The sequence below is a fragment of the Apteryx mantelli genome, chromosome 23, assembly GCF_036417845.1.
Source record: "Apteryx mantelli isolate bAptMan1 chromosome 23, bAptMan1.hap1, whole genome shotgun sequence".
In the NCBI taxonomy this organism is placed as follows: Eukaryota; Metazoa; Chordata; class Aves; order Apterygiformes; family Apterygidae; genus Apteryx; species Apteryx mantelli.
Genome location: NC_090000.1, coordinates 9,806,450 through 9,820,246, shown reverse-complemented (window position 1 = coordinate 9,820,246; position 13,797 = coordinate 9,806,450). Strand labels below are relative to the sequence as shown.

Here is a 13,797-nt window from a genome sequence, read left to right as displayed (position 1 = left end):
CCTATCAAGGGATGTGGGAGAAGTGATATCAGAATCAACATCCAAGGCCTGTGTCTGCTGCTGGCCTGTGAGCTCTTCAAGGAGTAATGACCTGACAACCAGCGTTCAAGCCATGTGCCTGCTGCTGGCCTATCAGTTACTCTAGCAGGAATGCCCTCAAAAGCACGTGTCGCAGCCATGTGCCTGCTGCTGGCCCATCAGGCCCTATGGAACCAGTGACTTCACAATCAATATCCAAGCCATGTGCCTGTTGGGAAAGGAAGGGACAGGAAGGTAAATAAGTTAAGTGCCAAGTGCTCCTGAGAGGCTAAGGCCAGCATCCCATTAAAGGGGAAAATAATACAGTAACATGAAGAAAACAAGCCACAGTACTATTGAAAGAGCCTAAGACAATGTCCCCAAATTCTTCAACAGAAATCCACTCATTAAGTGGAAAAGGAAAACACATAACTGTATGTGAAAGTGTAATGACATTGAAATTTATAGAGGTGTGCAATAGCAGAATGCTGTGATGGTGTGAGATGCAGCATTCCTAAGGAGAAATCTGCATTGAAATGTGTGTGCTGTTTTGCTTAAATGGTGGTGTGCAATGAGAGGGCAGTTAGAGAGAGATGGAGAGGTGCCGAGTGCCAGTGGCCGTGGGCTGCGAAGGTGCTGTGAGCTGTGAGCACTGGGACCCTGCTGCACAGGGGACACCCATCCCCCTGCCTGGCCCTGAATCCACAAGCCCAGGAGGAGTTTAGTCACCTGAGGAGAAAAATCCCCCTCCAGGACCTGGGTGCAGCACCTGTGTCTGCAAAGGCAGCAGCAGCAGCCCCTGCAGCCCTATCCCTGGAAGCAGGTCCAGGGCTGGAGCTGGCACAGTGGAGATCTGCTGTGACACTGCATGGGGCACTGAGCCGAGAGAGAAACCACCATCTTCCTGGCTCAGGCACTGCTGCAGGGAGAGTGTGGCACGGGGGCTGCTGACGTCACGTGGGCTGTGGTTTGTGCACCTGCAGGCAATGCTTTGATCTCCCGAGCAGCCCCAGCGAGGGAATAACGGGCCCTTGGGTGAACACCCTGAGAGTAGGGAGGGCTCTGAACGCCTGGGCTTCCCTGTCTGCTGTGAGAGGAGTGAAATGCCCCAGATCCCTGCTCCCAGCCAAGGCACCCACTGTGGGGCTGTGCGGGAAGGGATCGACAAGCCCATTCTCACGGGAAGGGGCTCTGGCCATGGTAACGAGGCCTTTCACCACTGCTGCTGCTCCCAGCACAGTGGGGCTGTAGCAGGGCTGGGGCTGTTTCCTTCCCTTCATGACACTGCCCACCCCAGGGGCAGTCCCAGCTCCATGGTCCCCATGGTACAGGGACAACCGGACACTCGCACCTTTGACACTTGGGTACACAGAGCGGACAAGATGCCCAAAGCTCCCAGTCCCCACACTGGGGTACAAGGGGCAGCAGAGCCATTTCCCCACCACGATCTGCCCTGTCCCACAGGGGTGGGTCCCATGACGATGCCCCAGTGCAGCGATGTGACATCCGCATCGGAGCCGTCCCTCATATATGGTCATGAACGGCACTGGAGAAGTTCATTGGAGGGCTGGGCTGTGTCAGATGGGAGATGGCTCCTGATAATGTCTAAAAATGTCTAATGCTGCTTCGATTGGCTCCTCGTGCAGCTGGGCCAGCACCTGCAGATATATATTGCCCTCCTGCCTTTGTTGTCCCCTGCGAGTGCCCAGGAGCTGTGGCAAGGAGTGGGTTGCAGCAGGGCCGTGCCAGCAGGGCAGGAGGCTGCGGATGGAGGCCGAGGGAGTCCTCGTCCCTCGGGTGCTGTGGCTGCTCCTCTGGGTGCAGCTCTGCAGGGGTAAGTGCCTGCTTTCTTGTCCCACAGCCCTGGGGCCAACGGGCACCAGTGAAGTCACTGGGATCCCTCTGCAAATGGGGTTTCCTCGCACAGCCCAAAGAGGCAAGGGGCAGAAGGTGCTCAAGTCCATGCAGCCTGTGCCTTTGCTTTTGCCTCTCTGGGTAGGAGAAGGGTTTTTGTGCTTCCAGGGCTGCTGTGCTGCTGTGGCAGTCATTGCCTGAGTGTGTTTAGAGACAGCCCATCCCTGGGCATCCTTTGGGGACCCCCTGTTCCCCCAGTACTGTGCCCTTGGAGCTGGCAGTGGGTCAGCTGGTGACTGCAGCGCTCATCAATCCCCGGGGCACAGCCAACCACCGGGGTGCCCAGGAGAGTTTTTGTGGTGTTCACTGCCCTGGGGTTGGGGTGTGCTTGGCCCAAGGAAAGGCAGTTTGTGCTTTGCAGAGAGGAGGGGACCAGGACACCTGCATCCACAGCCCAGCAGAGAGGTGTCCTTCCCAGGAGTCCTGGCTGAGGGCAGAGGCTGGGCTCATGCCCATGTGCGAGGAGGGGACGTGGGTTGGGAGGGATCATGGGGATCATCTCAGTGCTCCCTGGGAATGTGGAAAACCCTGCAGGGTGTGGGTGGGTTTGGGTGGTTCCCAGAGCAGGCGGTGGGCATGGGGCTGGGGCCCTGGGAGGAGCAGCAGTGTGTGGAGAGGCCTGGGGGTTCAGGGCTGCTCCTGGGGCACTTTTCTGTGGAGGAGTGGGTGCCCTGTGCAGGGCCAGGCACGGTGTCTGCGTGGGCTGCTGGGGTGGGAGGAGGTGCCGAGGGCTGTGGGGTGTGACTGTCCCAGCAGGGTCAGAGCTGGGCATCCCCCAGCCGAGCCCAGCGCAGCCTGCGGGGAGAGGAGGGACACCAACACTGCCTTGAGACAGCGCGGAGGGGAGAGGGCTCACACCCCAGTGCCTGGGACTTGGTCCCAAGCGAGTGGACCTCACGCAGTGGTAGCAATGGGTCGCAGTGCTCTCCTAACCGGTCCCGTGTCTGTTTGAAGGTGCTGCGGAGCTGAGGCTGGAGTCTGGAGGCAGTCGCTGTGCTGGGAGAGTGGAGGTGAAACACCAGGGCCGATGGGGGACGGTGTGTGATTATGGCTTTACCGAGGAAGATGCTGCTGTGGTTTGTAAGCAGTTAGGCTGTGGATCTGCTCTCAAAATAATTTGGGACACACATTTTGGGCAAGGATCTGGCCCGATTTGGCTGAGCACTCTTGAGTGTCGAGGCACCGAGACTGCCCTGTCTGAGTGCAGTCATGCTGGTTGGGGAAAACATCACTGTTATCATGGATGGGATGCTGGAGTGAATTGTTCAGGTAAGGAGTCAGTCAATCCCTCCCCTTTGGTGGTCGGGGCTGGGATCAGGGCGTTAACTGGGATGTGCCCTGAAGGAGAAATGTGTGGGTACCAGTGCAGGCCCTGACGTGGCTCCTCTTGCTGCCAGGCTGGGACTGTTGCTGCTGATGTCCCTGCGGGGGACAGGGGGCTCAGCCACCCTCAGGCGGTGCCTCAGGTTGGAAGATGAATCCCTCACCCAGCCCTATGGGGTCTTTTGGTCTCCATCAATCTCTGCCTGTTCTGCCAGGACCCATCGGGCAGTGCTGAGGGTCCCCATGCCCTAGACACCAGGGACGACTTGCTCGGCTCCCCACAGCTGGGCAATGGCACAAGATGGCCAGGGTCATTCCCCTCACAGACAGGAGTGCTTCGGCTGAATAAAAAGGGCTTTTCAGACGGGAGAAGGTGAGGGAGGCCCTGAAGGGTTTGTATCATCAGCACCCACTGACGGCTGCTGCCGGGATGTTCACGGGGCATTTCGGATGTGGCTGCCTTGGAAACAATATGGGATGTGGGTATGTAACTGCCAGAAGCCTCTGGGAACTCCCTGCCATTGGTGTTTTTTCCAGGATTTGTGCAGCTGGTTGGAGGGGACAGCCCCTGCTCAGGACGTGTGGAGATCAGAGATGGAGGCCAGTGGAGAACAGTCTGTGACTCACACTTTGATCTCAAATTTGCCAAGGTTATCTGCAGGGAGCTGCAGTGCGGCAGAGCCCTGTCCGTGCCCGGGGCAGCTCACTTTGGAGAGGGGGTCGGTCCCATCTGGGACAGAGAGCTGCAGTGTGTGGGGAATGAATCCCTCCTCTCCTCCTGCCCCTGGAGGTCCCTCAGCAACCAGACCTGCACCCATGCGAACGACACTAGTGTCACCTGCACACGTGAGCATTCAGGGAGGAGGTGTGAAATGCCTGCTGTGAGCTGTGCGCTGTGGGGTAGGGGAGGGGGGAAGTGACCATGCTGAGCATGGTGTGAGTACAGGAGGTGTGGAGTTGTCTGTAATCTTCCAGTGATGCAGGCAAAGGAGATGGGATTGCGTCTCTGTGGCATTTCCGTCTTTGGCTACTGGAGGCGCAAGAGCACAAAGCCATCCTCTCTAATTGCCCTCTCTCTGCTTTGCAATATTTGCAGGCTTCAGGCTGGTGAATGGCAGCATGGCGTGCTCAGGGCGAGTGGAGATGCAGGTGCAGGGGACCTGGGGGACCCTCTGTGACTCTCACTGGGACGTCTCCGACGCCCACGTTCTCTGTCATCAGCTCAAATGTGGATTTGCTGAGTCTGTTCCTGGGGGAGGGCATTTTGGGAGAGGAACAGGCCCTGTCTGGAGAGAGAGCTTCCACTGCGAGGGGACCGAATCCCATTTGGGACAGTGCCCTGTGACTGCCCTGGGGGCCTCCCCATGCTCACATGACAATGATGCTGGTGTTTTCTGCTCAGGTGAGTGCAGGGAAAACACAGGATTAGCCCAACTTGCCCCTTGTGTGTGACACAGCAAGCCAACAAAGCAGGGAAGCCCAAGGCAACAAGAACGTGTATTTCTTCCTGGAGCAACCCTGGCTTTCCACGGAGGGATTCAAAGGGCTTTGCCTGCTCAGGCAGACCACTTTGTCTTGTGAGAGGCGAGGACTGAGCCGGGAGGAGGCGTCTCTGCCTCCCCAAGGCAGGTTGTTCAGGCGCTGAGGGCCACCATCAGGACCGGCCTCCTCCACGCTCCTCCTGTGGCACAGGCATGGGACAGGGCTGCGGGGCACACCTCCACTCACGGTGGCTGCAAAGGACCCTCTGCTCCCTCCTGCAGCACACAGACCCATCCCAGACCTGCAGAGAGCCCTGCAGAGAGACCCTGATGCCACCACCTGCAGGGACTGCCCTGGGTTCGCCCAGCAGGAGCAATGCCTGGGGCTGAGCAGCAGAGCAGGGCTGGGATTTGCCCTGGCTTCTTGCAGCATATACCCCAAACTCAATGTGTCTTTTCAGAAAGGCCCCCCTCCCTCTGCTTCCTGCCAAAGACACAAGCTCCCAGTCCCCCCGATCCATGGGGATGCAGAAGGGCAGAGACATGCGGGCTTTTCCCCAGCTATCTCAGCAGGTGCCAGCCGCAGGGTGGAGACGGGAGCAAGGCTTGTGCTCGTCCTGTCCACCGCCCAGGCCATTGGCTAGGCCACTGCTTCCTCCTGCTGGAGCTGCTCCACATGTGCCATTTAGGACATATGTGGTGGCTCTGGGATTTGCCCAGACCTCCCATGCTTTCCCATCTCTGCACCTTCCTGAGCAATGACAGCGTATGGCTGAGCAAGGTTTAGTGGCTGGAGAAAATAAAAAATGCCTTGGAAAACTCCCATCCCTGAGCTCCTCACTGTGAGCTGGCTACAGTTGGGTGAGCTCCAGGGTGTCCAAGGACATCAGAAATGGGAGACACATGGCAGGGTGCAGGGCTGCCTGGTTTCACAGAGGGTGCAGGGCATTTCCCCTGTCTCTGGGCAGGGCCCTTGGGATCCCTGCGGCTGGTGGACGGAGGGAGCCGGTGTGACGGGCGAGTGGAAATGGCCCTGCACGGGGCGTGGGGCAGAGTCCTGGATGACGAGTGGGACGTGAATGATGCCAGCGTGGTATGCCGGCAGCTCCAGTGCGGAGAGGCAGAGCGAGCCTACAACCCGCCAAAGCCTGAGGGAGGGACGGGCCCCGTGGAGCTGAGAAGGGTCCAGTGTGGAGGGAAGGAGGCTCACCTGACCCTCTGCAACATCTCCCTGCCTGAGGCAGCGCCAGCAGGAACTGCTGAGGACGTGGGGGTGGTTTGCTCAGGTGAGTCACTCTGACAGTCCCTGCTGAGCTGTGCTCCCCAGGGCCGCGAGACCCTGACAGCTGGGGTTTCTCCGGGCTGCAGGGAGCCGGCGGGTCCGGCTGGTGAACGGGACAGGGCGCTGTGCCGGGAGAGTGGAGATCTACTACCAGGGCACCTGGGGGACCATCTGCAATGACTCCTGGGACCTGTCCGACGCCACCGTTGTTTGCCACCAGCTGGACTGCGGGGTGGCTGTGGAGGTGGTCGGCTCTGCTCGTTACGGGGAAGGCTCCGGGCAGATCTGGCTGGACGATGTGAACTGCTCTGGGGATGAAGCTGCTCTCTGGGACTGCCCTGCCGCGACCTGGGGACAGCACAACTGCCCCCACAAAAAGGACGCAGGAGTTGTCTGCTCAGGTGTGTGCTGGGAGCGGTGGTGGGAGCCTGGTGCGTGGGGAGGTAGGGATGAGGGGAGAGCAGGGCATGGCCGGGACTGTCCCTGGCTGTCCCGAGCCCCCTTCCTGCCCCCGTCCTAGGGGCACCCATGCACAGTCCCCACCGGCCTTTACTCAGGGTTACAGAGAGAGAACAGCCATGCGCAGGGGCTAGAGGGGAGGGCACTGCTGCACCTCAGGGACTGCTCTCTGCTCCCTTGCTGAAATGGTGACTTGCTGGCAGTGCCCTCTGCCTGTCTGAGCCCTGGAGTGCCCAGAAGGGTCCCTGCTTCTTGGAGTAACTCTCCTGCCCTCGGCTGCCAAAGAACAGCCAGAGGGATTGCCAGGGATGCCTGCGGTTTCTCTCTCCGCACCCCAGAACCAGCTTGTTCCCCCACTTTGTGCCTTTCCTTCCAGAGTTTGTGGCCCTGAGGCTGGAGAACAGCAATGGCTGCTCTGGGCGCCTGCAGGTTTTCTACAACGGGACGTGGGGAAGTGTTTGCTCCAACTCAATGACTCTCGCCACCGTGTCCCTGGTGTGCAAAGAGCTGGGCTGTGGAGATGAAGGCTCCATTGAAAGAGTCCAGCAGTATGGCAAGGTGTCTGGCCCCACGTGGCTGGATCATGTGGAATGTGGGAAGAGGACCAGTTCCTTTTGGCAGTGCCCCTCTTCTCCCTGGAACCCACAGTCATGTGATGACCAACAAGAAGAGACCCACATCACCTGCAATGGTAATGCTGGAGCCACCTGGGCACAAAGCTCACACCAAGTCTTGCTCCCTGTTCAGCAAGGTGCAATGCAGAGAAAGAGCTTGGTAGTGACACGAGCAAGATTTCAGCTCTCAGGGTGACCCACATTCATTCAGCAATAGCTGTCCTGAGTTCCCCGCATAACCCAAGGAGGGGCAGAGGCACCTGCAGGCAAGGTCTCCTCCCCCTCATCTTGGACACCTCTCGGAGGTGCCTGCTGCTTTTTATTTTCAATGGACAGCACCAGGACCACCAGCATTTAGACTGGAAAGTCCCCATGCCCCAGGCACTGCCACCACCAGAGCTCAGGAAAGCCTCCCCTCTGGGAGCATCTGTCTGCTCCTCTGCTAACCATGGACCCTTTGGGGCTGAGCCTTGAGTGCCGTGCTGGTATACACTGAATTACTGGGGGTTTCGGCTGCTGTGCATGATCAAGGAGGCACTGGGAGGTTGAAGCAGTTTGTGGGGCAGGGTGTCCTCAGTCCTCTGCCCATGGGACTCCTGCAGCTCCCTGGGTGCACCCCCTGGGCTGCCAGTGCTGTCCTCCCCATGGCCCAGAGCAGAGGCCCTGGGTGCTGTCACAGGGACCCAGACGGGGGCACTTCAGAGGGGACTTGTAGGGTACGTCCACTGACACACACACCCACAGACATCTCTGTTTCTCTCTGCTCTGCAGCTCCACCCAGGACGACAATGTCACCCCCCCCGAGCAGGTAACCTGTCCTCCTCCCTTGGGGTTGATCTCCCCAGGCCAGGCTGTGAGCTGCAGCCTGAGGGAAGGGGCTCTGTGCTGGGGTGCGAAGCCCTGGAGAGGAGGCATGGGGTGGGAACGGGTAGCTTTGGGGAAGGCTGTGATTCCCCCAGCAGTGTGGGAGCTGCCCCGTGACCCACCTCTGTGTCCCTGCCCCCTGCTGCCATGTGTGGGGGGTAAGGACTGGGGTGTCCCTGGGTCCCTACCTCCCCCAGGCCAGGAGCTGCCTCCTTCATGTCCCTGCCTGTGCAGATCTGCCCCGGGGCCATGAGAAGGATCGCAGAATCTCAGTGCCTGTCATCATCTGCATCATCCTGGGGGCCCTGCTGTGCCTGATCCTGGCCCTGCTGGTGGGGCAAGTGAGAAGCGCCAGAGCTCAGCGCAGAGGTGGGTCCTTCCCCATCAGTCCCAGGTGGGCAACGCCTCTTGGCAGCCCTGCGGGTGCTGTGGGGTGTCCATGAGGGGCAGAGACAGAGCTGGGGTGGGGGTGCTGCCTCCTGCTCTGTTCTTGCCCCTTCACTGTCTGGCTGGGGACAGCAGCAAGCAGGGTGGAGAGAGTCCAAACGCAGTAGGAGATGGTGACGGGGGAGGATAGAAACAGCAGTGAGGGGCTGGGGGAGACGGGAGCAGCGGGAGACCTTTGAGGGTGCTGCTGGCCCCACTCTGGTCAGAGCTGGAGGGGAGGTCGTGGGGCAGGAGCGGTGCCGGGAGGCACGCAGGGCAGGGGGTCTCTGTGTGTGGGTGTCTGGTCCCTGGGCTTCTCCCTGCGTCCATCCCTTCCCACCCATGCCAGGAGCCATCTGGCAGAGAGCGAGAAGTTCACCAGGGAGAGGAGCTGCGGGAGCTGCTCCAGGGTCCGAGGAGGGAGTGACTCAGGGTGAAAAGGGGCATGGGGCTGTCTCTGAAGGGAGAGCGTGAGGATGCCATTGCCCCAGACCATATGCACAGGGATGCTGTTGTCAGCAGGGATGTGGCCAAGATGAGTGGACAGAGCAGTGGGGCCAGGCCGTGGGGTGTGTCCTGGGCTGGCCCAGGCAGAAGGGATGGGTGAGCACATTGGGGTCCAGTCTCCTGTCCCTGTGCCCACCTTGCCTCTGTCCCCAGGCTCCACGAGGTCTCTGGAGTCCTTCTCTGAGGCTGTGTACCAGGAGATTGACTACAGCCTGACATGGGAGAAACAGGCAAAGTTTGGTTGCTCAGGTCAGTGTGGTTCGCTGCTGGGAGGGAGCACATCTGCAGGGCCCTTTCCCTCAGCCCTGACCCAGGACAGCACCTCGGCAGCTCCCAGGCCAGTGGTCCCCGCAGCGCTGGGCCCACGGGGTCTGCGGGGAGAGCAGCCCAGTGCTGGGCTCAGGAGAGGAGCTTCCTCCCCACCAGCTCTGCCCATCGCAGCCAGGGGCACAGCTCCTCCCTGCCTCTCCTGCTGCACCCCCGGGGTTGTACCTGGTGGGTGAGGGAAGGGGCCGTCCTAGGGCAGCTCTGAAAGGCCCTTTGAGATGGGGTTTGTCCCACGGGAGCAGGGCAAGCCCCAAGCCCTCCTCCCCATGCAGTCCCTGCTGTGTAGGTCCCCCTTCCCAGCAGCCCTGGCCATGAACAGGGCCAGCAGAGCTCACCCCGATAACACCCGCTGCTCCTCTCCGCAGGCTCCTCTTCAGAGGGGTCCCTGACCAAGCTGCAGCCCGACCCTGGGGACAGCGAGGAGGAGGACGGTGCTGGGTCAGCCCCAGGTAATGGAGGGGGAGGCAGAGGAAGGGTCGATCTCTCCTCCCCGTAGCTGTGTGACCGCCAGCGGTGTCACTGAGTATCACTGTCGTGGTGGGGAGGAATTGCCCTCGTGTGTGACTCCAGAGCTGTACTGAGCGGGCGAGGGTTGGATGTGCCCACTGGATCTGGGTACCTGCAGCCCTGTGCCCTGAGGGATCGCATGGGGACTTCCCATGCTCGACCCATCCCTGCCTCCAGCAGGTCCCGAATTCGCCCCGAGGAGCCATGCCTCCAGGCCCCGACATCTCCTCAGGCACACGGGGAGCCTTCACAGCCAGCTCCAGGGCAGAGCCCGACACTGCCAGCCTTGTGGCTGGGCAAGAGGGATCCCCACTGCTGCACGCACACTCCTGTACCCAAGGGGAGGTGGGCAGAACGCAGGGTCTCCTGTAGCCCTGCCAGCACCAGCATCTCAGCCCCTTGGTCGGGCACCTCCTTCCTTCCTCTGCTCTGCGGGAGGGCTCTTCTCATTGCCAACAGCTCCCCTCTCCTTTCAGATGTCCCCATCCTGCCCAGAGGTGACCCAGCAGATGACTATGATGATGCCAAGGAAGTCTCTGAGCCCAGGGAGGATTTTGTTCCTGGGCAGCAAGACTGGGAAACACCCAGGGAAGCAGAGGAGGGAGACGAGCCCGGGGAGGCACAGAGAGGTGAGGGGGAAATGCAGTGCTGCCGGCTCCTGGGTTGCCGTCCCCAGTGCCCAGAGTGTCACTGCGTACTGAGATCCCGACCTCTCGGGACGGGGAGGGATCCTGTCCAAGGTGTTTTCCTGGTGGGGAAAGTGGGGTGGGATAATGGGCTGGATGTCTCGGGGCAGTGAGGGGAGGGGGAGGAAGTGGATATAGAGCCCAGGAGGGGCACCCGCATGGGGAAAACTGCAATGCAGTGTCCTTGCTGCTTCCAGGGTGGAGCCTGCACTCCCGAGGAAGTGACAGAGCCCCCGGAGCCAGGAGAGCCACCCCATCCCTGCCCTCCATGGACACGGGGTATGATGATGCTGAAGAGGCAGCTCTGGCACATCCCCATGAGGACACCAAGCCTGAGAGACAGGGCCCTGGTGCCAAACGGTCCTTGAGCCCAGGGCCAGGGGAGCCCACCGCTGCCATGCAGTTGGGTGCACCGGGGACAGAAGAGAGGCCTGTGCAGCTGGGAGAGCCGTGAGTGCCAGAGAGTGCTCTCCCTTCTCCCACTGGCAGCAGAAACAGCTGGGCCTTTCCTCTATTTTTATTCCCATATTTTTACAGCGTGCATTGGTATTTGTTCTTACTAAACCCTTTGGAGGTTTGATCCAGAGCTGGTGCCTCCCTCCCCAGGTGGCGGGAGTGTCCCCAAGGCTGATCAGGGAGAGCAAAGCACCAAGAACCAGCAGTGGGGAAGGGGCACGTCTTGGGAACAGCGGGCTCTGAGACAGGCTGTGCACCTGCAAGTGCCCATGGTCCCTGGAGTGCGATAACAGTGAATAGCCCAGCTGGAGGATATTCCTGCTGGCAGAGACATTTCCATCCTGCAACCCACACACAGAGTTTCCAGACAAAATGGGTCCCGTAATGCCCCTCTGGGTGGGGAGGGCCAGTCTCCTCCCCCACCAGAGTGCCCCCGCTGGCTCTTTTCCCCAGGGCTCTACCAGGGCCACGCAAGGCATGGAGGCCAACACAGAGCTGAAGTGACAGGGTTATCTCTGGGCTGTGGCCCCACAGACGTGTGTCCGGAGGTGACAGCAGGGCCCTGAACACCCCAGCCAGACGCAGAGGGGTTCATCACCCAGGGATCACCTCCCCATAGCAGCTGGGAGGCAGCTCTGCTTCCCGCTGCCCTGGCACATGGTGCAGAGCAGCTTGTTTGGGCACCCAGAACTGGGATTTCCCCTCCTCTGGCTCCGCAGGGACTCCCGTTTCCAGGGGCTGCTCCTCGCTCCCACAGCCCTCGTGGACCCTCAAGCACACCTGGCACAGCCTGAGCTGGCTCCTTCCTGGCAGGGGCTGTGAGGCACCAGGGCCCTGGGCAGCCCTGGGACCCCCGTCCTCCTGCTCCCATCCACCCCACCCCTCTGCCCTCCCGCTGCTGGCCTGCAAGGGCAGAAGAAGGAGCTGCCTCGCCTGGGGCACCAGTTTGGGTTTGTGGAGGGGGCTATCTGTGTGTAGTGCAAAGGGGGACGGGAGCAGGCAGTGATGGGAGGAGATGTTTCCTTTTGCAGTGCATGGGGCCATGCGACTGCCCTCAGCTCTCCCTGCCCAGCAGCCAGAGCACAGCTCACCTCTTCCCCACAGCCTGCACCATCAGGCTGGGAGACAAAATCAAATGCGTCTGCCCAGGGTCTGGTGCCTGTCTTGGGGAGGCAGAGGATAACTCCCCCAGTCCCGGTGCTGCCCAGCGCTGCCTCTGCTTCGTAAGAGGGTTTCAGCTCTGGGTCCCTGGAGGGACATGTCTCCTCTCCCCCAGCAGCCAAGCCACCACCCAGCAGTGGGGGTCGTGTGTGTCCCCTCCGTTCCCCCAGCCAGGGCAGGGGAAAGCCAGGCTCCCCACTGGGAACAGCCACAGCTTGGCAGCCTGCAAAAAGCAGGATCCTGCCCTCGAGGAGAGGAGGCAGCCGGCAGCTGTCACCAGCACCCTCTCCCATGGGAGCGCTTCCCCAGGCATCGCTGGGAGCTCCTCCAGCCCTGGGCCCTGCGCTGACCCTCCATGGGCAGCAGCACATCCTGGGGCTGGGGACATCCCGGCTCCTCTCCAGGCTGGAGCACTGGTGCTGGGGACCTTGCAGGAGGGCTGGACCATGTGTGCAGAGCTGGGAAGGGATCCCAGGAGGGGACTGGATCGCCAGTGTAGGCGTGAGGGAAAAGTCCCAGTGCTGCTCAGCGAGGGGTCTCAGGCATCTCTGTCCCAGGCTGTGTGTGGCAGAGCAGGGGGACCCCAGGGTGCAGAGGGGCTCTTGCTCTGGGGCAGACACTTCTGTGCTGGAGCACCTGCTCTGCAGGGACCTGGTTGTGTGCCAGGTGCCTCTCACCAGCCTCTTCTGCCCTGGAGATTTAGACCTCAGGGCCAAAGTGCAGAGTAAGCAAGGGCTGGACCCTGCTCCTTCCCCTCGGTCGTCCCAGATCAGCTGCTGATCCAATGGGAGCTGGACAGGGGCTTGGTTGGCACTCAGTCACCATGTCCAGCCCTCAGCTACACTGCAGGAGAGCTGGGCTGCGCCAGCCCCACTTATGGTCTGCCCTGCCCTCCTGCCCGGATCTGACCCTACATGCACTGCTCTCTGCTGGGGAACACAGATGGTGTCAGCAGAATGTCCCCAGGGTGGTGGGGCAGGGCTGGGGTGTCCCTGGGGGCCCTTGGGGTGCTGGGGCTCAGACTCCACCTCCAGCCCCGGGACCTGGAGCCTCCCTGCTGGCAGCCCCTGCCCTGAGACAGCCCCCTCCATCCCCAGCCCCTCGCCCATTTCTCTCTGTGGGAAATGCAGGGCTGGAGCCTGAGCCCAGTAGGAGCAGGGGTTTCCCGTGGGGATGGGGGTTGTGTTTCCAGCAGCCGTGTTCATTACCCATCTCCATGAGGTCTCACTCTGGGAATGCTCTTCTCCTGTGGACTTTCCACATTTGGAGTGGAGAAGGATAGGGGCTTTCTCCTTGGGCTTGGGGGAAGCTCGGGAGGAAGATGACAGCTTTGGAGCACTCTGAGGTGGCAGTGCATCCATAGAGCTGTTGCCAGGCTGCAGGGTGGCCCTGTAGCTCAGGGATTCGAGCACTGCCTCTGTAAACCAGGGGATGGGAGCACAAACCTCCCCAGGACCTGGGCACTGGATCCTGGTTTGCTCGTCCCTATGGCACCAAGCAGGAGCTTCTGCGGTGAGCTCACCTGCAGCTCACGGCCGTGCTGGGGCCAGCACAAAACTGCCTTCCCAAGGACTAGGGCTGCCAGCTCTGCTCAGCCCCATGGCCCATCTGCTGTGGGACAAGCACCTGTTCAGCCAGCCCTGGGACCGTCCCATCCCTGCCCTGCCCCACAGACACATGTGGGGCTGGGTTCAGCCCCCACCAAAGGACATGCTGTCCCCAAGGTCTGGCACAGGGGCCCCTCAGTGCTCAGCATGCTGGGGAGAGGCCCC

General features: G+C 61.0%; 1 pseudogene; it reads left to right on the top strand.

Moving 5' to 3' along the window:
• Positions 1-2,420: 2,420 nt before the first annotated feature.
• Positions 2,421-13,797, top strand: part of LOC136993989 (antigen WC1.1-like) — a 291,297-nt pseudogene continuing 279,920 nt past the window's right edge.